Here is a 16861-nt window from a genome sequence, read left to right on the forward strand (position 1 = left end):
TTTTTAATAATCGTTTGTTTGTATATTTGGAAAGATATTTGAGTATTTGTGTAATCATTTGCAGTTCAGCTCACTTGAAGTAAACTATTCCGAAAGTTTCAACTTGCAACGAGCTGTCAGAGGAGGTAGTTGAGGCAGGTACAATAACATTTGAAAGACACTTGGACAATACATGGATAGGAAAGGTTTCGAGGGATATGTGCCAAACGCGGCCAAATGGGCAAACTTAGATGGGGCATGTTGGTCAGCGTGAACAAGGTGGGCTGAATGACTATGATGGTAGGAAGGGACTATACAGTGATGGAAAGCTTTGGAGATGAGTCCATTGCTAATCTCTTTATCCCAACACTTAACACATATCATGCATCAAATTACTTTCGTACAAGAAGGAACTACAGATGCTGGTTTACACTGAAAATAGACACATAAAGCTGGAGTATCTCTGCAGGTCAGGCAGCGTCACTAGAGGTGATGTTTTTGGTCAAAACCCTTCTTCAGACTTTATACTTTAACCTAAAGTATTGTTTTTTGAAGTAAACCCCCCTTTAAATGTATAAATACGACCACTTTCCAGGATACTGCCTTTCTGGAATTTCTGAGAGCGATTTGAATTAATTTTCCTTATCTGTTTCCCAATGGATTATTTCCCTCTCTCTTTTGGGACTGCCTTCCTCTCTCAGACAACCCCTACATCTGTTCCACACATTCCCCTCTGGACTTGATCCTCTTTTTACTCCTCCCCTCACATTCTGTTCTGCACCTGCTTCCATTGTGTTTCCCTCTTGGATTCACCCCTGTTGCTGATCCCATTTCCCATTGTTCCTTCGGACTATTCCTATTTCCTAAGCTCCTTTCCCCCTCAATTCGTCTCTTGCCCCTCCCCCCCTCCATTCCCCCCTCTAGCTCTCCTCCCTGCTCAGTCTAGCACAAGCAAACAAGTCAAGTTAAGTCAAGTTTATTCGTCACATACACATACGAGATGTGCAGTGAAATGAAAAGTGGCAATGCTCGCGGACTTTGTGCAAAAAGACAAACAAACAAACAACCAAACAAACTATAAACACAATCATAAACACACACATATTCTTTTACATATTAAATATTGGAAGGAAAAACGTTCAGTAAAGTTAGTCCCTGGTGAGATAGGAGTTTACAGTCCGAATGGCCTCTGGGAAGAAACTCCTTCTCAACCTCTCCGTTCTCACTGCATGGCAACGGAGGCGTTTGCCGGACCGTAGCAGCTGGAACAGTCCGTTGCATGGGTGGAAGGGGTCTCCCATGATTTTATTGGCTCTGGAGTTGCACCTCCTGTTGTATAGTTCCTGCAGGGGGGGCGAGTGAAGTTCCCATAGTGCGTTCGGCCGAACGCACTACTCTCTGCAGAGCCTTCTTGTCCTGGGCAGAGCAATTCCCAAACCAGATGGTAATATTCCCGGACAAGATGCTTTCCACAGCCGCTGAGTAGAAGCACTCGAGGATCCTCGGAGACACTCTGAATTTCCTCAATTGCCTGAGGTGGTAAAGGCGCTGCCTTGCCTTACTCACGAGTGCTGCGGCGTGTGATGTCCATGTCATATCCTCAGAGATGTGGACTCCCAGATATTTAAAACAGCTCACCCTATCCACAGTATCCCCATTTATCCTCAATGGAGTGTACGTCCTCGGATGATGTGCCCTCCTAAAGTCCACGATCAGCTCCTTCGTTTTTTTGATGTTCAAGAGGAGGCTGTTGTCCTGGCACCAGAGTGCTAGATCAGCCACCTCCTCCCAGTAGGCCTTCTCATTGTTGTCTGAGATCAGGCCCACCACCACAGTGTCATCAGCAAACTTAATTATTGAGTTGGTGCTGAACCTAGCCACACAGTCATGTGTGTACAGGGAGTACAATAGGGGGCTGAGGACGCAACCCTGGGGCGATCCTGTGCTCAGGGTGAGGGACTTTGATGTATTCCCTCCCATCTTGACTACCTGGGGCCTGGCGGTGAGAAAGTCCAGGGCCCAGGCACACAGGGGGATGTTGAGCCCTAATTCCAGTAGCTTCCCGGCCAGTCTGGTGGGGACTATCGTGTTGAAGGCTGAACTGAAGTCTATGAACAGCATCCTCACGTAGCCCCCCTTCTGGCTGTCAAGATGAGAGAGAGCGGTGTGCAAAACCTGGGAGACTGCATCGTCCGTGGATCTGTTCGGACGGTATGCGAACTGCAACGGATCCATGTTGCGAGGGAGGAAGGCGCAGATGTGTTTCTTCACCAGCCTCTCAAAGCATTTCATGACTACCGAGGTAAGGGCCACCGGACGGTAGTCATTCAGACAGGCTGGGGAGGCATTTTTTGGTACCGGTACAATGATGGATTTTTTGAAGCAGGCAGGGACCACGGACTTGTCCAGGGAGAGGTTGAATATTGTAGTGAGCACCGGTGCTAGCTGTGTAGCACAGGACTTGAGTACTCGCCCCGAGATGCCATCGGGGCCTGCAGCTTTCCTCGTGTTCACCCGTGTCAGAGCCCTCCTCACGTCGTGCTCGGACAGCGAGAATGTGTGCACATTCCTCCCTTCAGCTTCGGTATTGTCGATAGTCGGCAGACCTGGGGTGGTGTTGCCCATCTCGAAACGAGCGTAAAAAGAGTTCAGGTCATCAGCTAGGGAGGTGCCGGCACTTGCGGATGAGGGTGGGGTGCTCCGGTAGTTGGTTACAGTCCGTAGCCCCTGCCACAGGCTTCTGGTGTCCGCTGCTCCATCTGTGACTCCATCTTGTCCCTGTACCTCCTTTTTGCGTCTTTCACCACCCTTCGCAGTCGGTAGGAATCTACCTTGTAAACATAGTAGCAAGCTGTGCATTGCAGATTTGTCTATGGCAGCAGTAGCATGAATGTCCAGTTAATCTTTTTATTTTGGTGATGGTGGTTAAGGGAGAATGTAGTTACAATAACAGGATAACTGCTATGTGGTAAAAATAGAAAATAAACTTGGGGCTTGAACTGGGAAAAGGAGGTGCGATATTAGTCATGTTTTGAATTTGATTCCATAGCTATATAAAAATAAGTGCAAATGTTAAGTCAGTAAAAGACCTTTAAGGCAAAATTAATATAAGGCGAGAGCAGGAGAACAGCAGTAATCACGGGGGATTGATGGGGGTCTGAAGAAGGATCCCGACCCGAAATGTCACCTATCCACGTTCTCCAGAGATGCTGCCTGACCCACTGAGTTACTCCAACATTTTGTCTTTTTTTAGTAATAGGCAATCATAAATATTAGGCACATCTCCACCAGCAGTTCCTATATCCTTCTTGTTCCCTTTCTATTACCCTGGTAACAGCAAAATATAATAATATAGTCTAATCATAATATAGTAATAATAGTAGGATCAATCTTGATGAATTAGTCAACAAAAGGTGCAAATATACTTAATGCAAGAAACAGTGGTAGAGAGCTTTGAAGGCGAGTCCATTGCTATTCTCATTATCCCAAGAACACTTTGTTTACCACATATCATGCATCAAATTACTTCTATATAACCTAAAGTATTGTTCTTGTTTTAAAACTGCTCCAAAAAAAAAGTTAAAAGGAGGATTCAGAGCTGGAGAGTCCTTTAAAGTTGCAGCGATAAGCAGAATGCATTTTAAATGTAGCATACCATGCCAAGCCTGGTGCTATTACATATCAGTTCTGCATTAATGCAATCTCTTAGAAGATTTTCTCTTAGAAGAATTTAGGGAGATTTAATTCCCATGCCATTGGATTACTTCTATGCTAAGAGCTAGTTGGTTTTATACTGATCAATATATATTACTCTGCAATAAATGTATATGGCTATTCATAAAGTTACTCGCTATTACTGTTATTAGTTGTTTCATAATACCATAGAAAATATAGTCTCTAATTTGCTTTTCCTTGATTTGTATAATTGCAAGGGAGGTTAGAAGCTTGCACTGCTATGTATTTTATCCATAATTTGTGGTGTCTTTGCCTAATATTTTAAATATTAATAATTTAAAAAGGCATAGAATAAATGAAAGCACTCAAGTTCTTTCTCAATATTTGTTGTTTTGTTAAATAATGTTGGTGCTCTATCTACTTACAGCCATTTACAGAAAGCATGAGCCAGCTTGTCCCTTAACTTGAAGTGATAACAGGATAACAGTCCGGAGCAGACTCCGCTATTTTTAAGAACCCTATCTAGCTCTCTCTTGAAAGTATCCAGAGAACTGGCCTCCACTGCCCTCTGAGGCAGAGAATTCCACAGACTCGCAACTCTCTGTGAGGAAAAAGTGTTTCTACGTCTCCGTTCCAAATGGCTTACCCCTTATTCTTAAACTGTGGCCCCTGGTTCTGGATTCCCTCAACATCGGGAAAATGTTTCCTGCCTCTAGCGTATATGACAGTCCCGCCATCCCGGGAATTAACCTTGTAAACCTACGCTGCACTCCCTCAATAGCAAGAATGTCCTTCCTCAAATTAGGGGATCAAAACTGCACACAGTACTCCAGGTGTGTTCTCACTAGGGCCCTATACAACTGTAGAAAGGACCTCTTTGCTCCTATACTCAACTCCTCTTGTTATAAAGGCCAACATGTCATTTGCTTTCTTCACTGCCTGCTGCACCTGCATGCTTACTTTCATTGACTGATGAACAAGGACCCCCAGATCCCGTTGTACTTCCCCTTTTCCAACTTGACCCCATTTAGATAGTAATCTGCCTTCCTGTTTTTGCTACCAAAGTGGATAACCTCACATTTATCCACATTAACCTGCATCTGCCATGCATCTGCCCACTCACCCAACCTGTCCAAGTCACCCTGTATTCTCATAGCATCCTCCTCACAGTTCACACTGCCACCCAGCTTTGTGTCATCTGCAAATTTGCTAATGTTACTTTGAATCCCTTCATCTAAATCATTGATGTATATTGTAAATAGCTGCTACCCCAGCACCGAGCCTTGCGGTACCCCACTAGTCACTGCCTGCCATTCTGAAAGGGACCCGTTAATCCCTACTCTTTGTTTCCTGTCTTCCAACTAATTTTCTATCCATGTCAGCACACTACCCCCAATACCATGTGCCCTAATTTTGCCCACTAATCACCTATGTGAGAACAACATGGAGGCACAAGGAACAGCAGATACTGGAATCTTGAGCAAAATACAAGGTACAGGATGAACTCAGTGGGTCAGACAGCAATTTTGGAGGGAGAAACAAGGAACTGCAGATGCTGGTGTACAAACCCCCCCCCCCCCCCCCCCCCCCACAAAAACGATGGAGTAACTCGGGGAGTCAGGCAGCATCTCCAGAGAACATGGATAGGTGACACTTTGGGCAGGAACTTTCTTCAGCATCCTTGAAAGAAATGTCTGAAAAAGGATTCTAGATCAAAACACAGTCTGTCCATTCCCTCCACAGATGCTGCCTGATCTGCTGACTTCCTCCAGCACTTTGTGTTTTGCAGTAATTTATGATGGTGAAGATCATCAAGCTGAAGGATATCTGTTCTGGCCTGACCTTTGATGTACTTAATGATAAACCTGGATGGAAAAAAAAGTTTCGGCCCTACCAAAGGTCAGGTTTCGAAGAGACAGCTGGAGAATAAAACTCTTTCCCAGATGAGTGCCTTTTCCCTGAATTACATCCACTACCACACCCATATGGATCTTCTGTTTTATTCTCCTGCCAGACAGGAAATGGTGAAAATGAAATGTTTTAACTATATTTGGAATTACATAGAGCACAAATTAAGAGCCAACTATTCCAGACTAGGATTTATGCTCCATCAAAGTCTCCTAATTCTCTCCAGTCACTGCCAACAGCACAACTCTGTTCCTGTGTCTCTCATCTGCCTGTAGACAAGGAACTGCAGATGCTGGTTTGCAAATGAAGATACAAAGTACTGGAGGAACTCAAATGACTCGGGCACTATGTCCGGAGGACATGCATAGACGACCTTTTGTGTCGGGACCCTTCTTCAGACTGAAGAATGTCTAAAGAAGGGTCCAGACCCGAAACATCACCATCCATGTTCTCAAGAGATGCGGCCTGACCCGCTGAGTTATTCCAGCACTTTGTGTTGTTTCTTTCTCTCATCTGCTTGTCCAGCTTCCCATTAAATGGCTCTGCTGTATTCATCTCAATTACTCCTGTTGGAAGGAAGTTAGGGTAAAGATCTGTATTCCCTATTTGATTTTTTTTGTGACTACCTTATTTTGGTAATTTATATTTATTTTCCCAAGTATTGTTTAATTTCCTTTCAAAATAAAATCAACAAAATAAACTTCACACTATTCCTATGCTATCCCACTCTTTCATCCACTCCCTACACAGCAGGGGCAATTTACAGAGGCCAATTAAGCTACAACATGCACGTCTTTGGAATGTTGTAAAAGTTTACTTAAAAAGATAGACAAAGTACAAATTCTTAAGACCATACAAAACTTTAATTTAATGTCTGACGGGTGTGGACCAAGAGACCCAGAGGCAACAGTTTTACGTCTGAATCTCCAGCAGCGCACACAAAGAAATACCAGAAAACCCGAGTTTATATACGTACAGATATAAAATCAATTGCATGATGGAATGTATAAGAACCCATCAGCCACCTCCAAATATGGAGTTGTTTTTCACTCTTTGCCAAAAGCCAGTCACCCCAATGGCATCCTCTGTGCCCCTTCTTATCTGAACTTACATAAAAAAACTTGTAAGAGAGCTGCGAACTATTCAGCTTGAGTTTAAAAAAACCCTTGTCATGATGGGAATTGTCCAAATCCCATCATGCATTACAATTGGCTTTTTACAACAGGAAAGCTTAAATATGACATCAATCAATTAATAACTAACTCTTTCATTGTGGGAGAAAACCGGAGCACGCGGTGGAAACGCGCACGGCCACAGGGAAAGTGTGCAAACTCCACACAGACATCGCCCAAGGTCAGGATCAAACTTGGATCTATGTCGCTGTGAGGCACCAGTTCTACTGATGCACTACTATGCCATGTCAAATGCATGTCAATGATTCACTAGAAACTGCAGATGCTGAAATCTAGAGGAAAACAGAAAGTGCTGGAGGAACTCAGCGGATCAGGCAGCATCTGTGGAGGGAATGGTCAGACAACGGGGTTGCCACTCTTCACACAAAACCCTTCCTCACTTCACAATTTTTCCATCTTGGCTGCCGGTCCTCTCTGCAGTCTTTCGCATGTTGACCACGCCATTTTTCTTTCCATTGTTGCTATAATTTTGTATCTTTAATGTAGCAACTCTTTCCAAGGCTATTTAAAAGGGTGTTATTATAAAAATAAAACCTTGTGTGTGTGTAAAAAAAAAAAACACACCTTGAAGCTTCATTTTTGTAATTCCCCCAAAATGGATTAATTCTCTTATGCTCCATTAGGTATCATAGCTGATCATGATTAAAATTCCTGTTAGATCATCCCTCAGCCTTTGCTTTTGAGGGGTGAAGAGCACAGTCTGTTCACCTTGCATTTCTGGTATGATATTTATGAGTTATTTTCCCCATTTCCTCTCTTTCCTTTCACGTGTGAGGCAACCAAAATAGTACCTGGTGCAACTGATCCAACGTTGGATTAATTCTGCAATTCATCATCGTGTTTCTGTTTTGCCCTCTCAAAATAAATATTTTTAGATTATTATGCATTACGGGCGTTATTGAGGTATATTTATTTGTACTCCCAGGATTTTTTTGCTTCTCCTGCCCCCATTTTAATCTCTTAACAAATTATGTAAGAATTTTTTTAACTCAATTTATAATCCAAGATTACAAGGATGTGGCAAGGATTTGAGGCCTAATCTATAAGGTTGGGCATGTTAGGACTTTACCCATTGGAGCGCAGGAAACTGAGGGATGCTCTGGAAGAGGTGTATAAGATCATGATGGGAATAGATAGGGTGTATGCACAGAGTCTTTTATGAGATGGGGAATTAAGAACCAGAAGACACATGTTTATCATAAGGTTATAAGGAATAGGAGTAGAATTAGGCCATTCAGCCCATCAAATCCACCCTGCCATTCAATCATGGCTGATCTATCTCTCCCTCCTAACTCCCTTCTTCTGCCTTCTCCCCATAACCTCAGACACCTGTACTAATCAAGATTATATTTGCCTCTGCCTTAAAAATATCCACTGACTTGGCCTCCACAGCCTTCTGTGGCAAATTCCGCAGATTCACCACCTTCGGACTAAAGACATTTCTCCTCATCTCCTTCCTAAAAGAAGGTCCTCTAATTCTGAGGCTATGACCTCTAGTTCTAAACGCTCCCACAAGTGGAAACATCCACTCTAGCCAAGCCTTTAACTATTCTTCTAAACTCCAGCGAGTACAGGCCCAGTGCCGACAAACGTCATCATAAGTTAACTTACGCATTCCTGGGATCATTCTTGTAAACCTCCTCTGGACCCTCTCCGGAGCCAGCACAGCCTTCCTCAGATATGGCGCCCAAAATTGCGCACAATATTCCAAATGTGGCCTTACCAGCGCCTTAAAGAGCCTCAACATTACATCCCTGTTTTTGTATACAAGCCCTCTTGAAATAAATGCTAGCATTGAGTTTGCTTTCTTTCCTACCAATTCGACTTGCAGATTAACTTTTTGGGAATCCTGCACCAGCACCCCCAAGTCCCTTTGCACCTCCGATTTCTGGATTCTCACCCCATTTAGAAATTAGTCTACGCCTTTACTCCTACTACCAAAATGCATGACTCCACACTTTGCTACACTATATTCCATCTGCCACTTCTCTGCCCACTCTCCCAACCTGTCCAAGTCCTGCAGAATCCCTGCTTTCTCTACACTACCTGCCCCATCACCTATTTTCGTTATCATCTGCAAACTTTGCCACAAAGCCTTCAATCCTCTCATCCAAATCTGGTCAGTGTGGACTCGTTGGGGCTAAAGGCTTTTTTCCACGCTGTATCTATAAACTAAACATTTAAAATACATTTTCCCCTAGAAAATAAGTTTTATTCAGAATTTAAAAAAATCTAAAACAAAATCTGCACAAAATCTTTTCATATAGTCTCAGTGTTTAGTGATTCAATAGTGTCGTACTCGGTAAAATAATTCAGCAGGAAAACGGGCCCTTTGGCCAAATATCCATGCCAACCCATCTACACTACGCCTGTCTGCCCACAATTGGCCCATAGCCCTCCAAACATTTCCTCCCCGTATATCTGACCAAAATTCTTTTAAATGTTTTTATAGTACCTGCCTTAACTACCTCTGGCAGCTCGTTCCATATAATTAGCACCCTCTACGTGGAAAAAGTTGCCCTTCAGGTTCCTATTAAATCTCTCCCCTCTTAAATCTATGTCCTTTGGTGCTTGATTTCCCTCCTCTGGATAAAAGACTTGGTACATTCACCCTACATATTCCCCTCCTGATTTTATACAACGGGCGGAGCTTTGCGGCAGTGGCTCCTGCAGTCCGTCTGTCCTTCCTTTTAAAAAATTTTTTGTCTCGTCTAATGTGTAGTGGTTTTTATATATTTTTAACTGTGTATATGTAGGGGGCAGGGGAAACTTTTAATCTCTTCCCTGCACGGGAGACCCGACCTTTTCCCTGTCGGGTCTCTTGTCGTTGGGGCCTAGCACCGTGGAGCGTCCTCCAGCCGGAATGACCTGGGGGCTCCAGTCGCGGAGCCTGTGGACTTGCCATCGTGGGGTTGGCCGGCCTCGGAGCGTGGGGAGCTGCGGTGGCGCGCGGCTGCGACCGGGCTTCGGAGGCTCCAGCTGCAGGCCTGTGGATGGTGACAGCGGGAGCTCGAGGGTCCCTGGTGGGAGACCGCATCTCGGAGCTCCCGTGGCGGCAGCTTCTCCCGCCCGAGTTGCGGGGCTGAAAATGACCCGGAGCGGGGCCTGACATCGCCCGGCACGGCTTTAACGGCCGCGGGACTTGCCATCGTCCGCCGGGGGTTCCAACATTAAGACCCAGAGCAGGGCCTTACATCGCCGACTCGGTCTTAACGGCCGCGGGACTTGCCATCACCCGCCGGGAGCTTTAACATCGGGAGAGGATGAAAAACAGGGGAGAGACAAGACTTTGCCTTCCATCACAGTGAGGAGGAGATTTGCTGTGATGTACGTCTGTGTGAATTGTGTTGGTTATGTGTCTTGTAAAATTGTTGTCGTATGGCAAGGGACTAAAGACGGAAATTAGCTACTGGCTATAATCTAGCATATTTATATGTACATGTTTATCAATATGCACTGTCCCTGTTTAAAAAAAATATATATATAAAATTAAAAAAAAAAAATACACCCCTCAGTTGTCACCCCTAAGTCCTGGCCTGTCCAATCTCTTCCTGCAGCACAGACCCGAGGATCCTGGAAACATCCTTGTAAAAGTTCTTTAAACAAAACATTCTTGCCTCTTATGATCCGTCGGGGTGTGTCCCCACCCGACTCTGCCCCTCGATGTGCAGTAGTGGAAGGACACTAGACTGTGATTTGAGGAGTGGTGGGAGAAATTGGCAGAAAATTAGTCAGGCTGTGAATTCACATTTTTTATTTCACGTTTTATGTAAATAGCTTTATTAATATATGGTCTGGAAAAGGGTCCTGACCTGAAAGGTTATCTGTCTATTCCCTCCACAGATGCGCCCTGACCCAGAGTTCCGCCAACACTTTGTGTTTTGCTCACAATTCCAGCATTTGCAGTTCCTTGTGTCTTCATATTGATATGTTTGCTGCATGTATTTCTTCTAATTTGCTCTTTTTCATATTCTATATTCGCTCCTTTATTTCCCATCTGAATGGATTTATGCATAGCATGGAAATTGGGTGAAATATTTTTTAGAGAAGGGAGGGAAAGGTTGCACTGGTGGAAAATAATGCAAAAAGAAGAATTGAAACAACTAACATTTGATTTGACAAATTTCAGTAGACATTGAATAACTGCATCAGCAATGAGAAAACAAATCAAGGCTACACTGTTGCTAATCAATTGCTCTGCTAAATCTAGAAGAACAAAGAGTTCTTGAAATTTTAGTATCGCTTTCATTGCAATTCCAGGAAGTAAAACCAAGTCTTTCCATGAGAATGTAAATGCATTATTGTTTTCTTTTTATTTGAGATGCTATCCTTAATGGGAACATAAGAAGATCTAAGCTGAGGAGAAAGATTTACTTGAAACCTGAGGGGCAACATTTTTCCACACAGATGGTGGTGTGTATATGGAATTAGCTGCCAGTAGAGGTAGTTGATTCAAGGCAGGCACTAAAACAGCATGTAGAATACATTTGGGGTGTGGGGGGGCGCGGAGGTACATGGATTGGAAACATTTAGATGGTTACAAGCCTACAAGCCGTTGGGTTGCAACCTTGTTGTGGTCGGGGAGCTTGTGTGTCTCAGTGACCCCTAGAGCTATGCCGGCGGGAGATTCGTCTCCTGTTAGGGTCTCCCATGCTGGACAGGTCGAAGGGTAGAGGCAAGACGAAGAGCGATCCACTGGTCCTCCAGGTTGCAGGTTGAGCACAGGGCTAACAACGTAAAACAAATATGTTACGGAAACAGCAACTGAAGGAATCAACACTACTGGGCGTGATGGACTTCCAGGGCTATCGACAGATGCTAGGATGAATGTCAATGGTGAAAGCCGAAAGGAAGCCACTGGCAGGAAGGTGGAAGTTCTAAATGCCAAACATAAGACTAGGCATGAGAAGGCGCTGGAACTGGATTGGCCATATACTGAGAAGAGAACCAGATAGCATCCCAAAAATAGCCCTGCACTGGAAAAGGGAAAAGGAAAAGGGAAAAGGAAAAGAGGGAGACTCAAAACCACCTGGTGTCGAACTGTGGAGGAGGAAATGGACCTGACCTGGGGTAGTGTCCAGAAGCTAGCCCAGAACAGACAGGAGTGGAGGACCTTCATTGCTGCCCTACATGCCAGGAGGCATAATAGGCAGTAAGTAAGTAAGTAAGCCGGATGTGGGCAAATTAAACTATCTTAGATGTTGCATCTTACTCGGACGAGTGGGGCCGAAGGCCTGTTTTCATGCTGTATGACTAACCAGAATTCCACAGGCCTTGGTGCCTTTACCATCATTCAATAAAATCTCAATGACACTTTTGCTTCCGCTTTACTTTCTTCGCGAACCTCATATCCATTGGTTCCCTTAATAGCTAAAAAATCTTTCGATCACTTCAGTGACTGAGCCTCCACCGCTCTCTTGGGTAGAGAACTCTAAAGAGTCACGTCTCTCAGTGAACTACTTTCTTCTTATAGATGATAGACCCAAAGTGCTGGAGTAACTCAGTGGGTCAAGCAGCATCTCTGGAGAAAAAGAATAGGTGACGTTTTGGGTCGAGACTCTTCTTCAGATGGAATGACAGACCCGAAACGTCACCTATCCATGTTCTCCAGAGATGCTGCCAGACCCACTGATTTACCCCAGCACTTTGTGTCTATCTTTGGTATAAACCAGCATCTGCAGTGCTTTGTTTCTACATTCTAACTTTCTTCTTATCATATTTCGGAATAGCTGACCACATACTTTAAGACAGTTACTTCTGATTCCAGCCAGGGAAAACATAAATTCTTCATATACTCTGTCGAGTCCCTTAAGATTAGAATGTTACACATTTTACTGATGTAACTTCTCATTCTTCTAACTCGAGTGATAAAAAGTCCAGTCTGTTTTAATCTTGCATTGTACTACAGGCTGCCTCGCCTCTCTGCCAGTACATCCCTCTTTAGGTAAGGGGACCAGATCTGTTCACTGTATTCCTGTAGATGTAGGCTGTATGTGATTCGAGCAGGAGATCACTACTCTTGTACTCAAGTCCTCAAGACCAGGGTATTGTTTTATTTTCTGATTGGTTGCTGTACCAGCATGTTAACTCTCTGTGATTCACGTATAAGGACACCTAGATTCCTTTCAAAACTAACACCTTGCCAGTTATTGCCATTTTTAAAAAGTGTATTTTTTTTCCTAACAAAATCGATGAATTCACCTTTTTCAAGAGCCAAGAGTGTTTAATTGTCATATATACCAACAAAGGAACAGTGAGATTCTTACCGTATAAACAAGGAACTGCAGATGCTGGTTTACAAAAGAAGACACCAAGTGCTAGAATAACTTAATGGGCCAGGCTGCATCTCTGGAGAACATGGATAGATGACATTTTGGGTTGGGACCCTTCTTCAGACTAATTGTGGCATGGGGGGTGGAAGAAAGCTGGAAGAGATGAGGTGTGGGACAGAGGTTGGCAAGTGATGAGGGTCTTTTTTAATAGACCTTGCCATTTTGCCATTTTTAGACAAAGGCTAGAGATGAAACGACAGAAGGTGTGTGAGAAGGAAAGAAGAGTTGTGAATTGTGAAGCCAGAGAAAGGAATGTCGGTGAAAGACGAGGGGAGGAGAGAAATGGGTACGAGTCCAGTTGTGGCACAGGGAAGAAAGGGAGAGGGGTGTGTGTGTGTGTGTGTTAGTTAGTTACCTACAATTGGACAATTCAATATTCATGTGGCCGGTTATGCAGCAGGATTGACAGACTTGTAAACACAATACACATAGATAACATATAACAAAACAATTCAATACATTAAAACCCCCCAATACTAGTGGAAAAAAGCTTGACGTCCTCGGTGCAACCAAAATCATTTACTACATTATATTGCATCTGACGAGTCCTTGCACATTCACCAAGTCTATTGATGTCCCCTGAAGCACGTCTGCATGTACCTCATGGTCCACACCACCACCTCGCCTTGCATCATCATCCTCGATCTTCCAGCTCTATTTGCTCCAAGATTGAGGGAAATTTATTTATTTATTTATCAGAAACGGCTCCAGTGTCATTCATGATGCACGTTACTTTTCTGGATTCTCTGTGCAACAGGAAAGAAAAATTTTGTATTGATATTAACAAATGCTAGTACTAATATTTAATATGTGGCGACTCCTTGTGTGCTCTTCCCAGAGAAGGATCTACTATCATCCAATACAATCGCCCCACTCTTTAAATGTTTTTTCTACCTGTAAGTACAGCACCATTTCTAAATATTCCAACTTTTTCCCAGGATAGAAAAATCAAATACTAGCAGGCATAGCTTTAAGGTGAGCGGGGCAAAGTTTAAAGGAGATGTGCGGGGCAAGTTTTTTTACAGAGGGAGATCTGGTTGGATAGCATGCTAAACAAGCTTTTCACTGTACATCAGTACACATGACAATAATAAACCTAGACATGTGTGAAGCAGCTCTCCCTTTCATTCTGTGGAATCTTATCACCCGAGGGCAGATCAAGGACACTGGAAATTAAGACTCATTAAGTGCTTCTTAGTAAAGGCTTGCTTCTTAATATAGACCTGAAACGCATACCTGTTTTAAAATTCATGTTTTGAATAATTCAGTCTTGAGACAGGCCGTATGTCATGTAGAAAAATCTTGCAGGAAGAGCTGTTATTACTTTCAAATGATTGTAAATACACAACTACTTTGCATTCGACAAGATCCTCTGTTTCTTGATTCCTCTACCCTCAGAGAGTGGTAGCTGTGTGGAATGAGCTTCCAGTGGAAGTGGTGGAGGCAGGTTTGATTTTATCATTTAAAAATAAATTGGATAGGTATATGGACGGGAAAGGAATGGAGGGTTATGGTCTGAGTGCAGGTAGATGGGACTTGGGGAGAATAAGTGTTCGGCACGGACTAGAAGGGCCGAGTTGGCCTGTTTCCGTGCTGTAATTGTTATATGGTTATACCCTGGGTAAAAGACTCGGAATCCACCCTAGCTATTCCCCTCATGGTTTTATATGCCTCTATCAGATCACCCCTCAGCCTCCTGCGCCCCAAAGAATAAGGTCCGATCCTGCCCAACCTCTCACTATAGCCCAGAGCCTTGGGTCCTGGCAATATACTCATAAATCTTCTCTGCACACTTTTCAGTTTGATGGCATCTTTCCTATAGCAAGGTGAGCAAAACTAAACACTGTACTCCGAGTGCAGCCTCTCCAGCATCTTGTACTACTGTAACATAATGTCCCAATAATCTATACATAACTAAAGCTCTGATCCTGTTATCTTCCGGTTTGCACGGTCATTCTATTTGCGCAAAAACAGTACACGATAGAGCTATGATTTTTCGCCAGCTTACTCACTGTTCTCCTAAACTGCGATTGCACCAAGTTTCGTTCCGATCGGTGGTCTAATGTAAAAGTTAGCGAGAATCTTAAAAACCGCGCGTGCGCAGATCGATCTCCATTCCTGCCGTTCAGCGCCGCGTCTATTGGACATCTCCAACCAGACACAATTTTCGGAGAGAGATTGGGTTGGAGACCCGACCCAAAGCAGCCCAGCGTCGGAGACCCAGCCCAGCGTTGGAATCCCAGCCCAACCCAGAGTCGGAGATGTCGCCAAACGGAAAGCGGAGACTCTGATCCCGGCAGAAGAGAACGACCAGCGCCCGCTGTGAGTCCCCATTGCAGCGTCAGCTCCAGCCCCTTCCCCTATGGTCCCCCTCGCTGGCTTCTGCCCCGCTCCCCCCACCCCCGTGATACCACCCCCTCCCCCACAACCCCCTCCACCACGCTCCCCCCTCCACCCCCACACCCCTCCCCCACAACCCCTCCCCCACCCCCCCTCCCCCACCCCCACAACCCCTCCTCCACACCCACAACCCCTCCCCCATCCCCACAACCCCTCTCCCATCCCCACAACCCCTCTCCCATCCCCACAAACCCTCTCCCATCCCCACAACCCTCTCCCATCCCCACAACCCCTCTCCCATCCCCACAACCCCTCGCCCATCCCCACAACCCCTCGCCCATCCCCACAACCCCTCTCCCATCCCCCCAACCCCTCTCCCATCCCCACAACCCCTCGCCCATCCCCACAACCCCTCGCCCATCCCCACAACCCCTCTCCCATCCCCACAACCCCTCTCCCATCCCCACAACCCCTCCCCCACCCCTACAACCCCTCCCCCATCCCCACAACCCCTCCCCCATCCCCACAACCCCCCATCCCCCACAATCCACCTTCCGCCACACCACACTCTCCCACCCTCCCACCCATACCCCCCTCCCCTCCCACATATGAAGAGGAGGGGGAGGGAGTGCTGGGGGATGAGGGGAAATGAGCCGCACCTGCGCAGTTAGGGGCTATGGGTGAGTGGTGGAATATTGCGTTGGGGGATGGGTTGTGTTGGGGGACCAGGCCTCCCGTGTGATTGGGATCCAACAGGTCCCACTTAGTCTAGTTGTAAATGAATGAGAACTGGTTATAATTGCAAATGGTAAGTAATAGGAATAACATAGATAAATAAAAAGTTCTGGAATAACTCAGCAGGCCAGGCAGCATCTCTGGAGAAAAAGGTTTGGTACTGTTTCGAGTCGGACTGAAAATATGGGGTGGGGATATGAACTGTAGGTGGGAAAAGATCAGGACAAATCAGGGCCGGGAACAGTTGATTTCCAGCAGGGTGGTTCCTTAGTAGGCCAATTGTTGGCTTGGTACGATGTGATCACGAGATGGATACATTTTTGCAAACTGTGAAACTGGTTAAATAACAGGGAAGGAGAAGAAAGGGGGAGAGGAGTGTTAATAGAAGTTACTTAAAATGAGAGAATTCAACATTCCGACCAGAAACATCGAGGAAACCAGAGATCCCAGAGGAAACCCATGCAGTCACGGGGGGAACGTACAAACTCTATACAGACAGCACCGTAGCCAGGATCGAACTCTGGCGCTGTGCCACTGTGCTGTCTATGATATTCCTATTACTTACGAAGGGTCCCGACCCGAAAGGCCCCCCTTTCTTTTTGACCAGAGATGCTGCCTGACCTGCAGAGTTAGGAATAATTTGTTATAAAAACTTGATTGAATATAGTTTTAATTGTATAACGATTTAAAGATATAAAC

General features: G+C 44.9%; 1 protein-coding gene across 3 annotated transcripts in view; it reads left to right on the forward strand.

Moving 5' to 3' along the window:
* The window catches only part of abhd12 (abhydrolase domain containing 12, lysophospholipase), a 103148-nt gene that overhangs the window by 15078 nt on the left and 71209 nt on the right, over window positions 1-16861 (forward strand). The gene's annotated exons all lie outside the window — the stretch shown is intronic.

The sequence above is a fragment of the Amblyraja radiata genome, chromosome 8 (assembly GCF_010909765.2).
Source record: "Amblyraja radiata isolate CabotCenter1 chromosome 8, sAmbRad1.1.pri, whole genome shotgun sequence".
Classification (NCBI taxonomy): Eukaryota; Metazoa; Chordata; class Chondrichthyes; order Rajiformes; family Rajidae; genus Amblyraja; species Amblyraja radiata.